This window comes from Pleurodeles waltl, chromosome 7, assembly GCF_031143425.1.
Source record: "Pleurodeles waltl isolate 20211129_DDA chromosome 7, aPleWal1.hap1.20221129, whole genome shotgun sequence".
NCBI classification, from domain to species: domain Eukaryota; kingdom Metazoa; phylum Chordata; class Amphibia; order Caudata; family Salamandridae; genus Pleurodeles; species Pleurodeles waltl.
Genome location: NC_090446.1, coordinates 1,418,110,061 through 1,418,128,263, shown reverse-complemented (window position 1 = coordinate 1,418,128,263; position 18,203 = coordinate 1,418,110,061). Strand labels below are relative to the sequence as shown.

At 47.4% G+C, this 18,203-nt stretch overlaps 1 protein-coding gene across 1 annotated transcript in view; it reads right to left on the bottom strand.

Moving 5' to 3' along the window:
* LOC138246425 (trypsin-like) overlaps positions 1–18,203 on the bottom strand; it is a 261,406-nt gene that overhangs the window by 199,316 nt on the left and 43,887 nt on the right. The gene's annotated exons all lie outside the window — the stretch shown is intronic.

Sequence of the window (18,203 nt, the reverse complement as noted above, 5' to 3'; positions counted from 1 at the left end):
GAGGCGAACAAGCAGAAATAGAGGACGGAGAGATATTTTCTGAAGAAGAAATAGCTGATCCATTTGAGGAGAATGGAGGAGAAACATCAGAAAGTGATGAAGATCCTGAGGGTGACAAAGAGCCTGCGACAGGTGAAGAAGCAGGAGACCCTGATCAGAGGAGGGCTTTCCCTGAAACAGACGATGCAGGAAAAGAAAAGGAAAACCTGATTGACCTCCTAGAGGGAGACGACAAGACGAGACAGAGTGAAGTCGTTCAACTTCGTCCAGAACCAGTTGCAGGTCCCTCAGGTGAAAATAGTGCAAAACGAAGACAAAGCATATCGCCAGTGAAACTAAGGACTAAAGAAATAGCTAATGAAAATGAAGGGCCAAAGTTGAAAGAGAAAAGAAAAGAAGTGTCTGTCGCAATAGCAACACCGAGTGAAGAGAAAGACCCAGCCAAGAAAGAAAGTACCAGTGAGAGAGAATCAAAAGGAGATGCAAAATTAAAAAGGAAAAGAATACCGAGCAGAAGATATTCTGGTCCGTAGTGGGCACACATAGCCACTAACGATTGGTCAGGCGAATTCCTATCTCTCAGTCTTGAGAACGAAGAGGCGGAACTTCACTTTGGCACTTGAGAAGTGAAATCCCATGAACATTACCTAATAAGACATTGCTAACTTGATTGACTTTAAAACTGAGTTTGAGTCAAAGCTGCTAACCGATAAGAGACTAAGGGCCTGATTATGACCCTGGCGGACGGCGGAGGCCGTCCGCCAAGGTACCGCCGCTGAATGACCGCACCGCGGTCAAAAGACCGCGGCGGCCATTTAGACATTTCCTCTGGGCCGGCGGGCGCTCTCCAAAAGAGCGCCCGCCGGCCCAGAGGAAATGCCCCTGCAACGAGGACGCCGGCTCAGAATTGAGCCGGCGGGGTTGCAGGGGTGCGACGGGTGCAGTTGCACCCGTCGCGTATTTCAGTGTCTGCTTAGCAGACACTGAAATACTTTGCGGGGCCCTCTTACGGGGGCCCCTGCCGTGGCCATGCCATTGGCATGGGCACGGCAGGGGCCCCCAGGGGCCCCGCGGCACCCCCTACCGCCATCCTGTTCCTGGCGGGCGAACCGGCAGGAACAGGATGGCGGTAGGGGGTGTCAGAATCCCCCATGGCGGCGCAGCAAGCTGCGCCGCCATGGGGGATTCTAAGGGCAGCGGTAAACCGGCGGGAGACCGCCGGTTTGCCTCTTCTGACCGCGGCCGAACCGCCGCGGTCAGAATGCCCTGCGGGGCACCGCCGGCCTGTCGGCGGTGCTCCCGCCGACCCTGGCCCCGGCGGTCTTGTACCGCCGGGGTCAGAATCACCCCCTAAGCTGCTAAAGAAAACAGTGTGAACATTGAACTCGTTCAGCTTTATACATATCTGCAAATCCGATTTGATAAAGTGTCTTCAACTTTCTGATTCTATAGAGATCATGACAGGCTACACTACACAGGGACATAAAATGAAGTATTGTAAATACATGTGTATAAGTCTAATAACTGCATGTGTAATAATAATTGTAGCAATAGTTCTTGGAATGCATGGAAAGAATGAGAGAGGGACGAATGATGCTTCTACTTCTAAACCTATTACTGAACTAACACCTTTGAAGAGACTCGAACAAGACGAAAGACATTTGCATGATAAAAAGAAACTTTCGTCCAATGTTTTCTATTGCTTGCTGAGTGAGCATGTTGAGACAATGGATGCGAAAGATTGTTATGTGTGCACACAAATACCTACCTCAGTAGTGGAAGGGGTGACGGATCATAGTATGCCTCTTACGTACGGGATTACATGTAGTTTAATAATGACCAGATTTTATGGCCAGGAGTATATTCACTACTTTTATTCCAATCAGGATGTTACATTTGCATATATCCCCATAATAGAGTATTTGAGTAAGGTAGCAAGAGATTATTATATAAAATTAATGAGGGGTTTCTTTGAGCCATTGTCACCTTTCCACACAGCTCACGCCCATAGGGGAAACCTTACATGCTTGCTTTCACCGATGGAGATAAGCTTCTTAGATCGCACTGACGATAGGAGGAAAGCGGTGAAGGAGAAATTAGAAAGGGAATTACACAAGAGGACATCTGTAGATAACTATGCTTTTGCAACGATAAAGACACAAGGGAAAATAGCTTTAGATACATTACACGTAGGGAGATTTTGTGTACATAGACATAAATCATATTATGACACAGTCTTTGTGGGAACGAGTGAATGTAAACATACGTTTTTGTTTCAACCTAAATGGACGTTCATGCTGAATGGACACGACCCAGTTATTCGAGGGGTTTATTATATTTGTGGGCTTAATGCCTATTATCGTCTTCCTAAAGGATGGTATGGGAGATGTTATTTGGGAATAGTATTTCCAAAGGTTAATCAACTGGACGACTTAAAGAATTTTCCAAAGCTGTCTGAATCACATCATGTTCAGAAAAGGGAGACAGCTTCTGGTGTGGTAGGAGATATATTTGGAGCAGTGATTCCTTCAGTAGGAGTCATATTGAATTCAATTAAAATACGAAAGTTGTCTACTATTGTGGATAACATGCTGACAAAATTCGCAGGAGCTATAATCTTGATGGATGCTGAACTTGCTGCAGAAAGAGCTATGACTCTTCAAAATCGGCTTGCCTTAGACATTCTTTTAGCAAAGGATGGCGGCGTTTGTAAAATACTTGGTACACGCCACTGTTGTACTTATATTCCAGACAACAGTGGGAAAATTAGAAAATTGCTTACAAATTTAACTAACGAAAGTACGGATTTGAAAGAATTGAAAGAACAAGGAGTATGGGAGAAGGTTGGAAAAGGATTTGCTTCTGTGGAAAATTGGCTCAGCAACATTTGGAATGGATTATTACTGAAAATCGTAAAGGGAATATTAATAGTATTAATTTGTTTATTAGGTATTTGGGGAATATGGAAAGCTATTAAAATATTGAAAACAAGGAACAGAAGAAGAAGAGAAGAGAAAATAGAAAACAAAATGGTAGAAATATACAGAGAAAAATCAAAGGGAACCAAAAGAAAGAGGGAATTGACTGAACTGCCAAATTACTAAAACAGAATTTTAATGGAATACAATTTGTGGGTAGATTTGATGTGATGACATAATTAGTCATCAGAGGAGGGATTGATGACGCAGAAAAGAAAGACTAACATATATTCATATATCATATAACCAAGATCGTATAATGTAGTGTGATTTTAGTAAAGAAAATAATGAACAATGGAAATTGTGCCCTCGGGGTAGTTCGCCATTATTATAAACAAGCCTAATTAATCATGAAGAATTGACAAATGTAGTAATCCGTCATAATTGCTGTTAGAAATGGGGTCTTTGGTTGACAGTCAGGTTACCCCCTGTTCAAGCAAGGACCTTCACTCTAGTTAGGATAAAAGAGAATCACCCTCAGCTAACCCCTGCTTACCCCCTTGGTAGCTTGGCAGAGCAGTAGGCTTAACCTCAGAGTGCTGGGCGTAAAGTATTTGTACCAACACACACAGTAACTTAATGAAAACACTACAAAATGACACAACACCAGTCTAGAAAAATAGGAAATATTTATCTAGACAAAACAAGACCAAAACGACAAAAATCCCACATACACAAGTCAAGTTATGATTTTTTTAAAGGTTTAAAATAAAAAGAGTCTTTAGGTAGTTGTAACAACACACTAGCGCTGCTAGCGTGAAAATGTACCTGGTTTGCGTCAAAAAAAACCCCGCACGGGCGGTGTGCGTCGAAAATAACCCTGCACGGTTATATGCGTCGAAAACAACTCGGCACGGCGATGCGCGTCGAAAAAGCCAGCCACGCGACGGTCCGAAAGTCCCGCGGCGCAGGTTGCGATCTCTCAGCCTTCGTCAGCGATGCTGCGCGTCGTTTCTCCTGCTCCGGGCGTCGATTCTCCGGTCGCGTTTCCTGCGGCGTCGTTTCTCAGCTGCGGAGCCGGCGTCGCGTCGTTTTTTTCAGCCGCGATCGGATTCGCGTCGATCTTTTCTCCGCACGGCGCTCGGTGCGTGTATTTTTGTCCTTAGGCTGCCAGCCTCTCCTTTCAGGGTCCCAGGAACTGGAAGGGCACCACAGAGCAGAGTAGGGGTCTCTCCAGAGACTCCAGGGGCTGGCAGGAAGAAGTCTTTGCTATCCCTGAGACTTCAATAACAGGAGGCAAGCTCTACATCAAGCCCTTGGAGATTTCTTCTTCAAGATGGAAGGCACACAAAGTCCAGTCTTTGCCCTCTTACTCTGGCAGAAGCAGCACTGCAGGAAAGCTCCACAAAGCACAGTCACAGGCAGGGCAGCACTTGTTCCTCAGCGATCAGCTCTTCTCCAGGCAGAGGTTCCCCTTGATTCCAGAAGTGTTTCTAAAGTTTGTAAGTTTGGGTGCCCTTCTTATACCCATTTTAGTCTTTGAAGTCACCTTCCTTCAAAGGGGACTCACACCTTCTTGTGAAATCCTGCCTTGCCCAGGCAAGGCCTCAGACACACACCAGGGGGCTGGAGACAGCATTGTCCGAGGCAGGCACAGTCCTTTCAGATGAGAGTGACCACTCCACCCCTCCCTCCTAGCAGAGATGGCTAATCAGGAAATGCAGATCACACCCCAGCTCCCTTTGTGTCACTGTCTGGTGTGAGGTGAAAAACAACCCAACTGTCAAACTGACCCAGACAGGGAATCCACAAACAAGGCAGAGTCACAGAATGGTTTAAGCAGAAAATGCTCACTTTCTAAAAGTGGCATTTCCAAACGCACAATCTTAAAATCAACTTTACTAAAAGATGTATTTTTAAATTGTGAGTTCAGGGGTCCCAAACTCCACATGTCCATCTACTCTCTAGGGGAATCTACACTTTAATCATATTTAAAGGTAGCCCCCATATTATCCTATGAGAGAGAGACAGACCTTGCAACAGTGAAAACGAAATTGGCAGTATTTCACTGTCAGGACATATAAACCACATTACTATATGTCCTACCTTATCCATACACTGCACCCTGCCCTTGGGGCTACCTAGGGCCTACCTTAGGGGTGCCTTACATGTAAGAAAAGGGAAGGTTTAGGCCTGGCAAGTGGGTACACTTGCCAAGTCGAATTTACAGTGTAAGAATACACATACAGACACTGCAGTGGCAGGTCTGAGACATGATTACAGAGCTACTTATGTGGGTGGCACAACCAGTGCTGCAGGCCCACTAGTAGCATTTGATTTACAGGCCCTGGCACCTCTAGTGCACCTTACTAGGGACTTACTAGTAAATCAAATATGCCAATCATGGATAAACCACTTACATACAATTTAAACAGGAGAGCATATGCACTTTAGCACTGGTTAGCAGTGGTAAAGTGCTCAGAGTTGAAAAGCCAACAGCAACATGTCAGAAAAATATAGGAGGCAGGAGGCAAAAAAGTCTGGGGATGACCCTGCAAAAGCAAAAGTCCAACACGACCCCCTACCAGCCTAAAGCCAGGGGAGAACAATCAATACCTTGATATACTTCCCTGATTGGGGCGATAGAACAGGGACCCAGGCCCACAACAGCAGGGGCATGTTCCAGTTCTACGCCTTCCTGACTCCAGTTGGATCCCTCTGTCCATACTCTCAGGGCCCACTAAGCTAACCCATGGGGAACCCTTCTCCACATCTACAGACACCATCTGTGCAACACCTAACTTTACTTTGCTCACAGATGTATTGCAATGGGCAGATAGTACCACCAGGGCCAACACAGTGGTGTTGCCCACTCCACCCCCGGGGTGTGACTCTCGTCCTCCCCCCCCCAGGGGCAACTCTGTCCACCAGGACAGCAAGCCACAGTGGCCCCAGACAACTGTCAGGGATGAGAGCCCGACCTCAGGCCTCTCTAACCACGGTGACTGTGGAGAGTGGGGGGTGGTAGCCCCAGGTGCCTGGCACCCTTTGACCACTCTCTCTTCCACCAGGTCAGGGATGACAACCTGACCCTGGTCCTCCCCTCTGGGGCTCTGTAACCTCCCTGCAGAAGCGGCACCCCCAGAGTCAAAAACTGTCAGGGTGCTTGTAGAAGCAGTCCTGCACAATTCTTCCATCAGTGCAGGGATGTTAACCTGCAACTGATCCTCCAACCTGGGGTCTGTACCTTCAGGTTGGACCAGGGCCAGGGGTGAGGCTCCCCTCCCCCTGCCCTCTCTTCTGGGGTCCTGAACCCCCCAACTAGGAGCGGCCCCCCCAGAAGACAACATGGTAGGGGTACTGTTAGCAGTAGCCCCTTCCTCCAGGTCAGGGGGGACACCCTTAACCTGGCCTCCCAATCCAGGGTCTGTACCCACAGACTGGATCACTGCCTGGCAAACCAGGACTTCCTGGGGGGCATACCTACCCCCTACCAGGTCAGAGTTTACCCTCTGAACCTGGTCATCCAACCCAGGGTCACCACCCTGCGGTTGAACTACTGCCTGGCACACCAGGACTTCCTTGGGAGCACATTTACCCCCCATCAGGTCAGAGTTTACCCCCTGAACCTGATCATTCAACCCAGAGTCACCACCCTGCGGTTGAACCATTGCCTGGCACACCAGGACTTCCAGGGGGGCACACTTACCCCCCTCAAGGGACACACTGTCCCGAAGGGCCACACAAGAGTCTGGCTGGCGCAGGTCTCCTGACCTCTGCCCATCTGACAGAGTCTGGATTCCCCCCAACCCAGAAATGGTCTCACCAAGGTCATTCATGGGGGGCTCTGCTCTCAGAGCTGACCCCTGACCCTCCAGGTTCTCCACTGGGGTCCGCAACCCCCTCTCAACCCTCTGTCTGGACTTCTGCAACCCCTCACTAGGAGTGGTACTGCCAGACACCAGAACTGGTGGGACGCTGGCTACAGCCGCCCCCCCAAGTTCTCCTGACACTGTGGGGTCTCCCTCAACAGATGGCCCTATGGTACAGGCTAGGCTCCCCTCCTGGTGTTCCCGCAGGGAACCCTCCAGGACCTGGGACCGGATCTCGGGCACCTTGGGCCTCAACCCATCCCCCTTCCCTCTCCTCTGAGACTGGACATGGGGTCCCTCACCCATCCCACTACACTGGGACCTACCTGGGACACTACAATCCTTCCCTACCTCACCTGGTTGGGAACTACCTAGACCACTCCTCTCAGGAGCACCCCCAAATGCCTCTTCAGACTCTCTGGTACTCACCCAGAAGTCTGCCTCCATTGTAAGCTCCCTGGGGTCAGAGAACTCACACTCCACCTGGTGTTGGCATAGCTCTGGAAAATAAGGACTAGACATATGCTCTCCAGCAATTACATCACTCAGCCCCTCACATGAATTAACCAAAGTACCCTTCACCCAACCATCCAGTGACTCTGCTTTGAAAAAGCACCCCACATCACCCTCTAGAGACTGGTGAGACAGTACCTGACTGTCCCTGACACTCAACCCACACTCTTCTGGGATGTTTTCACACTCCATAACCAGGACTTCTACCTGGGGGGAACCCCTCTCCCTGTCACTCTCAACTAGAGTCAGTAGAGTGTCCCTCCCACCAGTAGGAATATGACTCCCCATGCCAGTTCCCCAATCCACCTCAGGGACCCTGTGCATCACTGGAGCTACCTCATACCCCTGAACCTCCTGGCGTGTGTTAACTCCCTCCTTCAAGTAGGGCACCACCTCCCTGGGCATGTGCACTTCTTCAGCAGTACTGGATACAAGATTTTTGCTGCCACCATCTGAACTGGACTCAGCCCTCATGGCCTCCAGCTTCAGCTCTTCACAGCTCAGCTCTTGAGCTGTAATCCTTTCTTTTTCCAGGACTAAGGCTCTCTCCTCCTCAGCCCTCTCAAGCTCTGCATCTAGCTCTTCCAGACTCCGGATTCGAGCTAGGAGCCACTCATCTCTTTCTGTTTCCTCCTCTTCGGAGTAGTCATCCTCCTCAGACTCATTTGGTGGTGTTGCCTGACAACGTTTCAATTCATACTGAAACAGGGCTGACTCAAGATCCTCCCTTCTGGATTTCTTGTTCACAGCCAGTCCCCTTTCCATGCAAAATGCTTTAAGCTGCCACTTTTTATACATAAATAGGTGCCAGAAATTGACTTCCATTCTGCAAAGGCTTCACAACCAAAAACCAAAGTCCAAAAATATTATCAATACTTCCAGGAGGACATCAGAGAACAAAAAGCAGAATCACAAGACAAGTAGTATGTGGTCACGTAGTGGTCTGAGATCAAAACAGTAGTGTACACTTAATTACTGTATGTCAAGTACAAATACAAGTCCAATCCCGACCGCTGGTCACCAATGTTAGAAATGGGGTCTTTGGTTGACAGTCAGGTTACCCCCTGTTCAAGCAAGGACCTTCACTCTAGTTAGGATAAAAGAGAATCACCCTCAGCTAACCCCTGCTTACCCCCTTGGTAGCTTGGCAGAGCAGTAGGCTTAACCTCAGAGTGCTGGGCGTAAAGTATTTGTACCAACACACACAGTAACTTAATGAAAACACTACAAAATGACACAACACCAGTCTAGAAAAATAGGAAATATTTATCTAGACAAAACAAGACCAAAACGACAAAAATCCCACATACACAAGTCAAGTTATGATTTTTTTAAAGGTTTAAAATAAAAAGAGTCTTTAGGTAGTTGTAACAACACACTAGCGCTGCTAGCGTGAAAATGTACCTGGTTTGCGTCAAAAATAACCCCGCACGGGCGGTGTGCGTCGAAAATAACCCTGCACGGTTATATGCGTCGAAAACAACTCGGCACGGCGATGCGCGTCGAAAAAGCCAGCCACGCGACGGTCCGAAAGTCCCGCGGCGCAGGTTGCGATCTCTCAGCCTTCGTCAGCGATGCTGCGCGTCGTTTCTCCTGCTCCGGGCGTCGATTCTCCGGTCGCGTTTCCTGCGGCGTCGTTTCTCAGCTGCGGAGCCGGCGTCGCGTCGTTTTTTTCAGCCGCGATCGGATTCGCGTCGATCTTTTCTCCGCACGGCGCTCGGTGCGTGTATTTTTGTCCTTAGGCTGCCAGCCTCTCCTTTCAGGGTCCCAGGAACTGGAAGGGCACCACAGAGCAGAGTAGGGGTCTCTCCAGAGACTCCAGGGGCTGGCAGGAAGAAGTCTTTGCTATCCCTGAGACTTCAATAACAGGAGGCAAGCTCTACATCAAGCCCTTGGAGATTTCTTCTTCAAGATGGAAGGCACACAAAGTCCAGTCTTTGCCCTCTTACTCTGGCAGAAGCAGCACTGCAGGAAAGCTCCACAAAGCACAGTCACAGGCAGGGCAGCACTTGTTCCTCAGCGATCAGCTCTTCTCCAGGCAGAGGTTCCCCTTGATTCCAGAAGTGTTTCTAAAGTTTGTAAGTTTGGGTGCCCTTCTTATACCCATTTTAGTCTTTGAAGTCACCTTCCTTCAAAGGGGACTCACACCTTCTTGTGAAATCCTGCCTTGCCCAGGCAAGGCCTCAGACACACACCAGGGGGCTGGAGACAGCATTGTCCGAGGCAGGCACAGTCCTTTCAGATGAGAGTGACCACTCCACCCCTCCCTCCTAGCAGAGATGGCTAATCAGGAAATGCAGATCACACCCCAGCTCCCTTTGTGTCACTGTCTGGTGTGAGGTGAAAAACAACCCAACTGTCAAACTGACCCAGACAGGGAATCCACAAACAAGGCAGAGTCACAGAATGGTTTAAGCAGAAAATGCTCACTTTCTAAAAGTGGCATTTCCAAACGCACAATCTTAAAATCAACTTTACTAAAAGATGTATTTTTAAATTGTGAGTTCAGGGGTCCCAAACTCCACATGTCCATCTACTCTCTAGGGGAATCTACACTTTAATCATATTTAAAGGTAGCCCCCATATTATCCTATGAGAGAGAGACAGACCTTGCAACAGTGAAAACGAAATTGGCAGTATTTCACTGTCAGGACATATAAACCACATTACTATATGTCCTACCTTATCCATACACTGCACCCTGCCCTTGGGGCTACCTAGGGCCTACCTTAGGGGTGCCTTACATGTAAGAAAAGGGAAGGTTTAGGCCTGGCAAGTGGGTACACTTGCCAAGTCGAATTTACAGTGTAAGAATACACATACAGACACTGCAGTGGCAGGTCTGAGACATGATTACAGAGCTACTTATGTGGGTGGCACAACCAGTGCTGCAGGCCCACTAGTAGCATTTGATTTACAGGCCCTGGCACCTCTAGTGCACCTTACTAGGGACTTACTAGTAAATCAAATATGCCAATCATGGATAAACCACTTACATACAATTTAAACAGGAGAGCATATGCACTTTAGCACTGGTTAGCAGTGGTAAAGTGCTCAGAGTTGAAAAGCCAACAGCAACATGTCAGAAAAATATAGGAGGCAGGAGGCAAAAAAGTCTGGGGATGACCCTGCAAAAGCAAAAGTCCAACAATTGCAAACGTGTTTTATGATTTTCTTGATTGAAACTGTTTTATGCTTAGTTTAAATTTAGTAGAGGCTTTGGCCTAGTCGTCTGGTCTCAAATTCAACTGCGTGGTTTTACTTTTAAAAGAACATTATTCTGTATTTTTCCAGTAGAGATGACTGATACACTTATCTCCAAGGTTTCGTGCTAGGCCGGTTGCATCCCTTTTGATGCAAGGTCAGTCTCTGCAGGTGCGGACAATAAAAGTACTGATATCTAAATATTTGGCAAACTTTGTTGCAACTTGTGTTCCAAGGCTCCAAGGACAATGTATGCATAAAAGAGTACTAGGAGAAAGACACTATTCATTGGTCAATTTGAAGCCACCCTATGAACCCTCCAATGGAAGACTCTGAAGAATTTGGAATGTTTCTTACTTAAACCCACTGGACAAAGAGAAGTCAGACATTTTCCTTGATGCCATCTTTGAAGCCGAATGCCAGACGCCATCTTGGACGACATCTTGATGCCCTTTTCTCTATTCCAGAGAAAGAGACTTTAAGAATTCTCACCCTAGAGACTTTAACTTTAATTTGCCCCGTCTTGCCCATGCAGTAACTTTGCCCCTTTCTCCTTGCTACTGCAAGGAAACTTGCCCTTTACTTTGCCCCTTTGAAATCTGCCCCTTGCTGATCGATCCGGTACCTGAAGGACAAAGACTTTCTTGAATGCTGATTGTATTTGGTAATTATGAAAGGATAATTGTATTATGCATTGTGTTTTTCCTTTTAGGTACCAACTGCTATTTTGATAGGGCCCAAGCTAGAAGTTTTCCAAATTTGTGTTGACCAAATTCGTTTGCATGAAGCCCCACATGCCAATGCTAATTAGAGGCTAGTCAAGGTATTCATCTGATGCACCATGCTAAATTGAAGTCTTGTTATGCTGACCGATGTATGAAATTAGTCAAATTAATTTGCTTATATTAGTGATTTGTATTGCTATAACTGAATGCATTATAATTCAGATTTTGCATAGATTGCGTTTCTTCCGCCGTTATGGACAGCTAGTAATGTTCGTATATGTATATCATTTGATTTTGAGACTCATATATATTGTTTTAGCTTTGTTAATATAGGAAAATAAACTCATTAACTTTTAAATAAACTGGTGTGGTTATTCATGACTGAAAGGTCAGGGTGTGTCAAAATACCGATTGTTATTGATTTTAATGTGTTGTTTGGTCTAGTAAATTGAGCATTGGGTATTGATTTAAATAGTTATTGATTATTGGTTTAAGAGATCCGACTATTCTAGGATGAGGAGAGCCCAACTCGGTTAAAAGGTTCACCGACCTCCAACGTGTCCAGGTACAGGGAAATTTATAAGGGCTGTACGCGTTATCAACTTCGATGGGCAGCCCCCTTGCAGGTACTCAATAGTACGAAAATGAACAATAATGACACTTGATAGCGTTAGATAGAAGATTGCCGGAATACGGAGCCAAAAGAACCCTACTGTCTCAGGGGCATAAGGAAAGGTTGGAGGGAATAAAAGGCAGTGAAACAAGCCTTCAAGGGGTTTGCTTGCTGCCAATAACTCCATGCACACATCTCAATACCTGAATGGGCGCAGCGCCCTGCCCTGCCAGGAAGATGCACTCCGAATACTCCGGCAGCGCAAAACAGCTCCACCTAGTGGATCCGCTAGGAATAAGGAATGAAGGTGATCGGGCTGCGTGATACTTTTTGAAAGTATTAATGCAAGCACAATCGAATCAACTGTCACTGCATTATGAACTCTACTAAGAAACAGCCCACACGCTAACATTCAACAGTTCACACGAGTTGAAAAAAGGCGAGGGACTTAAATGACAGCAGTGAAGAAAGAGGAAGGACTACAGAGGACATCAGTATATATACAAATTCGGACTGTGTTGGGATTAGTTATTGGTTGTCATGGATACGTTCTCCCTATGGTTCATGGGGTATGTAGCGTTTACTTTTTTTTGTTTTACTCTTTGAAACTGCTGTACTAAAAAGTGAAGAAAGAAATGCATAAAATTGGCCTCCGGTCCTGATATTGAACTGTGAGTCGAAGTTTACGTCTTTGTCTTGTGTTATCTGGGTAGGCACGGGGACACTGTATTGTACCATGGCTTGGCAGCCATCCATTGCTTGTTACTGTCTGAATTGCCCCCGCTCCGAGGGAAGCATATGGACGCATGTACATGTATCGAGTTGTTGCACTGCTATACTTGTTATAGTACGCACAGATGTTTTACTGAACTGGAGGGTCTGTCCTTACGTACATATTTATTGGGGAACATATTTTATTTTTTCTGATTTTCTGATACCCCTAACCTCCTTTCCTACCACTCCTCTTCTACCCCTGCCCCAGTTTTCTTTCTTCTCATTATGACATTGGACATGGAAGCATCCCTGAGGATGATGTCAAACTTCTCCCATAGTGCAAATCTAACTGTTTCACTTGAATTTGCCTTCATGGTTTGCACAGAGTCACCTGATGTAAGGGCTCTACCTTGAGTTATGTTGCTGACTGTTATTACCTATCTACAGCTATGCAATTGCTCTTATTTTATTAACATTTCAGTTACTTTGTTACCCACTTTCTTTTATTCTCACCAAAATGTATAAATAAAGGTTGCAAAAAAAGACCTCGCTTTTTTATCATCTCCAGGCTGTTGCAGGGAGCCAGTTGTTGGGGCACCTTTATTTTGCTCCACCTCTGCCATCCTTAAGTCTCTTCCCAAACAGCAGCGGATTCCGTTTAATGTATTATGTATAGTCCATCAGCCCTTTATGCTACGACTACTGAGTTAATCTTTGATAATTTTAAGACATACTAACCTTCAAGAAAACTTCGCTCCGTAAAACCATTTTTACTGCATGTTCCCGAACTTCTCACAGCACGGACTGGCGGGTCTTCCTTCTCAGTCAAGCACCCGTTCCCTTGAACAAACTATCTTCATAGCTCTAGTCCCAGCATTCAGAAAAAAACTGAAAGCTACTCCCATTTATTAATTTCAAGATTTGTTCAGTCAAGATCTTAGCCGCTTTCTGTTGCTACCGGGAGACCCAAGGATGTCAATGTGGTCGATAAACTGAATTGAATTTAACATAACATAACATAACTATTGCATCTTGAAAGACATAGCTAATAGAATTCTCTAGTACATATCCACTTGCTAACAGTAATGAATCACAAGACGTTAAAGATATTTCTTATTTTTCCAGTACTGCGACATTTATGTAGAAACTATGCAACAACATATCTTGACGTCGCTGTTTTAAACACAGCGAGATGTGCAAGTGCGTATGCATTAAGCATGATATTTATATTTCTTTATGTTTTAGATTCCAGCTATTCCCAGTGCCTTGTGAAAGCACATAGAGTTGGTTATACGGAGACATTAATAAGGTATATGAGAAGTACCAGGGCCCTTCATTGTCTGGAAAAAGATGACCAGTGGCTCCACCAAGCAATATGTGTAACTCAGCGGGTGAGTATCCTCACCGTTTCTGTCTTGTCAGAGCACCAAGGGGAACGGAATTCACTGAGGACACTGGCAAATGCTCACCTCTGCAAAGGATCTCACAATTCACCAAGAGGCGAGGAAGGCCTACCAGATAAAGATGGTAAAAGCATGATGATTAAGGCAAGCTTCCCCAGCGACCTAACAGGAACAGGGCAATTGGCATAGGCAGTGACTGGAATGGGAACGACTACTAACACTGGGCTAGACAGACTCAGCTGTCCTGTGGCATCCTGAGGTGGGACACTGAAAGAGGTAAAAACAGACATGGCTATTACAGGGACTAATAGTGGCTTCAGTGCTTAATTTGTAAAACATTAAATGCCAGTGCCTTCTTGTAAGGCCACTGCAACTTGTGCCACATATTTACCCTGCTGGTAACACCAACAAAACTACTAGCTATCACTTGTCTGTGGCAATTTAGATTATTCCAGGTCACCCGTAGCTAAAAAATGGTGTGTGCATACATATTAACGTGTACTGAAATATTAAACTAATTTTGTGCTTCTGTCAAAATTAGAAAAAAAGCACCATCATGTGGCGAACTGACATTAGTGCCGCAGTGCCAGTGTTGAGAACTATGGGGGTCATTACGACCCTGGCGGAACAAGTCCGCCAGGGCCGTGGGACGCGGTGGCACCGCCGACAGGCCGGCGGTGCCCCGCGGGGCATTCTGACCGCGGCGGCTCAGCCGCGGTCAGAGAAGGGAAACCGGCGGTCTCCCGCCGGTTTCCCGCTGCCCCAAAGGAATCCTCCAAGCCGGCGCAGCATGCTGCGCCGGCATGGGGATTCCGACTCCCCCTCCCGCCATCCAGTTCCTGGCGGTTCTCCCGCCGGGAACCGGATGGCGGGAGGGGGAGTCGCGGGACCCCTGGGGGCCCCTGCCGTGCCCATGCCTATGGCATGGGCACGGCAGGGGCCCCCGTAAGAGGGCCCCTAAAAGTATTTCAGTGTCTGCAAAGCAGACACTGAAATACGCGACGGGTGCAACTGCACCCGTCGCACCTTCCCACTCCGCCGGCTCTATTACGAGCCGGCGTCATCGTGGGAAGGGAGTTTTCCCCTGGGCTGGCGGGCGGTCTTGTGAAGACCGCCCGCCAGCCCAGGGGAAAACTCGGAATACCCTCCGCGGTCTTACGACCGCGGAGCGGTATTTCGGAGGGGGGAAGCCTGGCGGGCGGCCTCCGCTGCCCGCCAGGCTCGGAATGAGGGCCTATGTGCCAGTACTGAGCACCAGTGACCACCGGCTCAAATTAAGTACTGAGTGGTGGTTGTCCTCTTACCTCTGAGGGATGCTTGAGAACTGTTTTACTTGATGGACAGAGGAATGCCCATTCAACACTTAAATGCTCACTGCAGACAAGTGAGCTTCTCCCTAACACCTCCACCCTAAGGTAAGGGTTGTCAGTGACTCTATGCTACTCATGCGCTCACATCTACCAAAAACTGAAACAACAAAACAATGCTAGGGCTGCATTTTCTCCATTGAATAACCAAGGATTTGACAGAAAGCTATTCAACAAACTCCACACTCAATTCCACAACACTTCAAGCACCAATTCAACACGTTGTGCAGAAGTATAGCTGCTTCCTAAGGTTACACCATCACAAATTCCCCCTGGCACTCCAATCGACAATTACAACTAATTAATGATATTGGCACATACTACAGATAAATCCACTCAGTCACCCTTTCCAAGCATAGTGGATCCAACCTGTAAAGACAAACTAGATCATAAGTGGCTTACAGCAGACCAGATCTACATTGAAAGACTTGAGCAAGAGAGACACAATTCAGTTAGAATAATTTATCTTCAGAAGTATCTCTAAATCCACTGCAAAAAATCTGAAACACAATCTACTCTATGAAACCTTCATAGCAGATCTTCTACAGTATACTAAAAGAAAACAAAAAAAAGACATCATCTTCTACACAAGATGGCCAGCTAAATTGAAAGACCTCATCTCCAACTGCATATTAGTGACTATGGTCCTCATTATGTCTTTGGCGGTCTCTGACCGGTACCACCAAAGCCACGGGTGCCAGTAGACCACCAGTGCTGGCGGTCGTCCGCTCACCATAATAGTGTTACTGCCAGATTTCCACCACATTTTGGGTGGATATCCAGCAGTTGCCATGCTGGCGGGTGGTGGCGCCTGGCGGTGCTACCACCTGCACCGCCCCACCAGTAGGATGCCGCTAGCCATATTATGACCATTCAGACAGCCTGGCGGTGTCCTGCTGGTGGGGTGCTGCCAGCGGTAGCAATGCCCCTTTCTGTTCCCTGCCGTACGACCTCCTCGCCAGGCGTCTGACAGAGGAGGGGGAGGGGAGGGTGGCGGGTGTTGTGTGTGAGTGTGTAGTATCTGTGTGTGTGTGTATGAATGTGTGTGTGTGTGTGTGTGTGAGAATGTGACTGTTTGTGTTGTGGTGTATGCGTGAAGTGAATGCGTGTATGAATGTTATAGTGAGCACGTGTCTGCTTGTCAGTATGTATGCATGTGAGTATGCATGTTTGGATGTGTGAGTGAATGCGTAAATGGTTGCATATTTGGATGTGTGAGTCAATGCATGTCAGTATACGTGTTTGGATGTGTTAGTGAATGCCCGAATGGAAGTATAGATGAATGGGTGTATGTGTGATGTGTGTGGGTGTCTGTGTGCATGTATTTGGGGAAGGGGGTTGGAGGGTGCAAGGCATCATGTAAGTAGGGGGGCACTGTGACTTTAGGGGGGTCGGGGTGCTGTGACTGTAAGGGGGATGGGGGGTCAGGTGCTTTCTGGGGGGTTGGGGAGCCGCCTACCAGTGACAGGAAAGAATTCCCTACCAACGGTAGCCCTACTGCCATGGTTTTCGTAGTGGTGCTATCGCCGTGGAAACCATGACAGTAGGCTGGCTCATAATACCACCGGTAGTCCTCTGTGGACCTCCGGGTCGGAGATGCACTTCTCCGTCCCGGTGGTTCACACCGCCGTGGTTGTATGGGTAAAGATGTGGTGGCCAAGCCACCACACTCATAACGTGGTGGTCTTTGGCGGTGATACCGTCCCATTAACCCTGGCAGTCGGAAGGCCGCCACAGTCATATTGAGGATCTATGTCTGTCATAGTTACTTACTGACCCAAAATAACAATAGCACCTTCCAACAACTTTAGAGGACATGCTGTCATCTCCAGTTACAGAAGTGGAAATATCCTACAACAAGCAGCTGCCAAACCACAACCTTTTATTCTTTGACCTATACTACACCACACTACGTAAATTGCTGGTCCACACATATAGCCAAGCAGCCAACCACATCAATCACCTCCCACTACCAACACCCCTCCACATGACCTCACAGGGCACAACACCAAACTATGGGGGTCATTACAACATTAGCGGTAAAAGCCGCTTACCGCCGTGCAGAAGACCGCCAATACACCGCCGCGCCCGCCGAATTCCACCACAGCTATTATGACCCACATCTCGGAATCCGCCAAAATTCAGACACCCACACAAGTCCTCCACAACAAAGGTCAGTGATAAACTGGCGAAAACAAAACCTCCACCGTCACGCCAACAGAAACACGCCCATGCTATTACGACCCACGAATCCAAGCGGCGGTCTTTCAACCGCGGTATTACATTGACGGTACACACCGCCGTGCTCAAAATACACACACATCTCCAAAACACTGCCATATTGGACAATTTGAAATACACACACCTGATACACATACAAACACCACTCCCACACACCCATTACAATATAAAACACACACCCACATCACCCACAAACCCCTAAGACCAAAAATTATAGACGAAGGCGACAGAGAGAGCACAGCATAGACAACCCCACCACACAGAGGCACACAACACCATCACCCACACAACATCCATGCACAAAACACCACACACCACTACACATCACCACACTCATCACCACATACACCATCCCACACATCACCTACACCACCTCATGGCACGGCAAAGACACCCCAGGTTCTCTGAGGAGGATCTCAGGGTCATGGTGGAGGAAATCGTATGGGTAGAGCCACAGCTATTTGGATCACAGGTGCAGCACACCTCCATTGCAAGGAAGATTAAGCTATGGCGAAGAATAGTCGACAGGGTCAACGCAGTGGGACAGCACCCAAGAAATCGGGACGACATCAGGAAGAGTTGGAACGACCTACGGGGGAAGGTGCGTTCCGTGGTCTCCAGGCACAACATCGC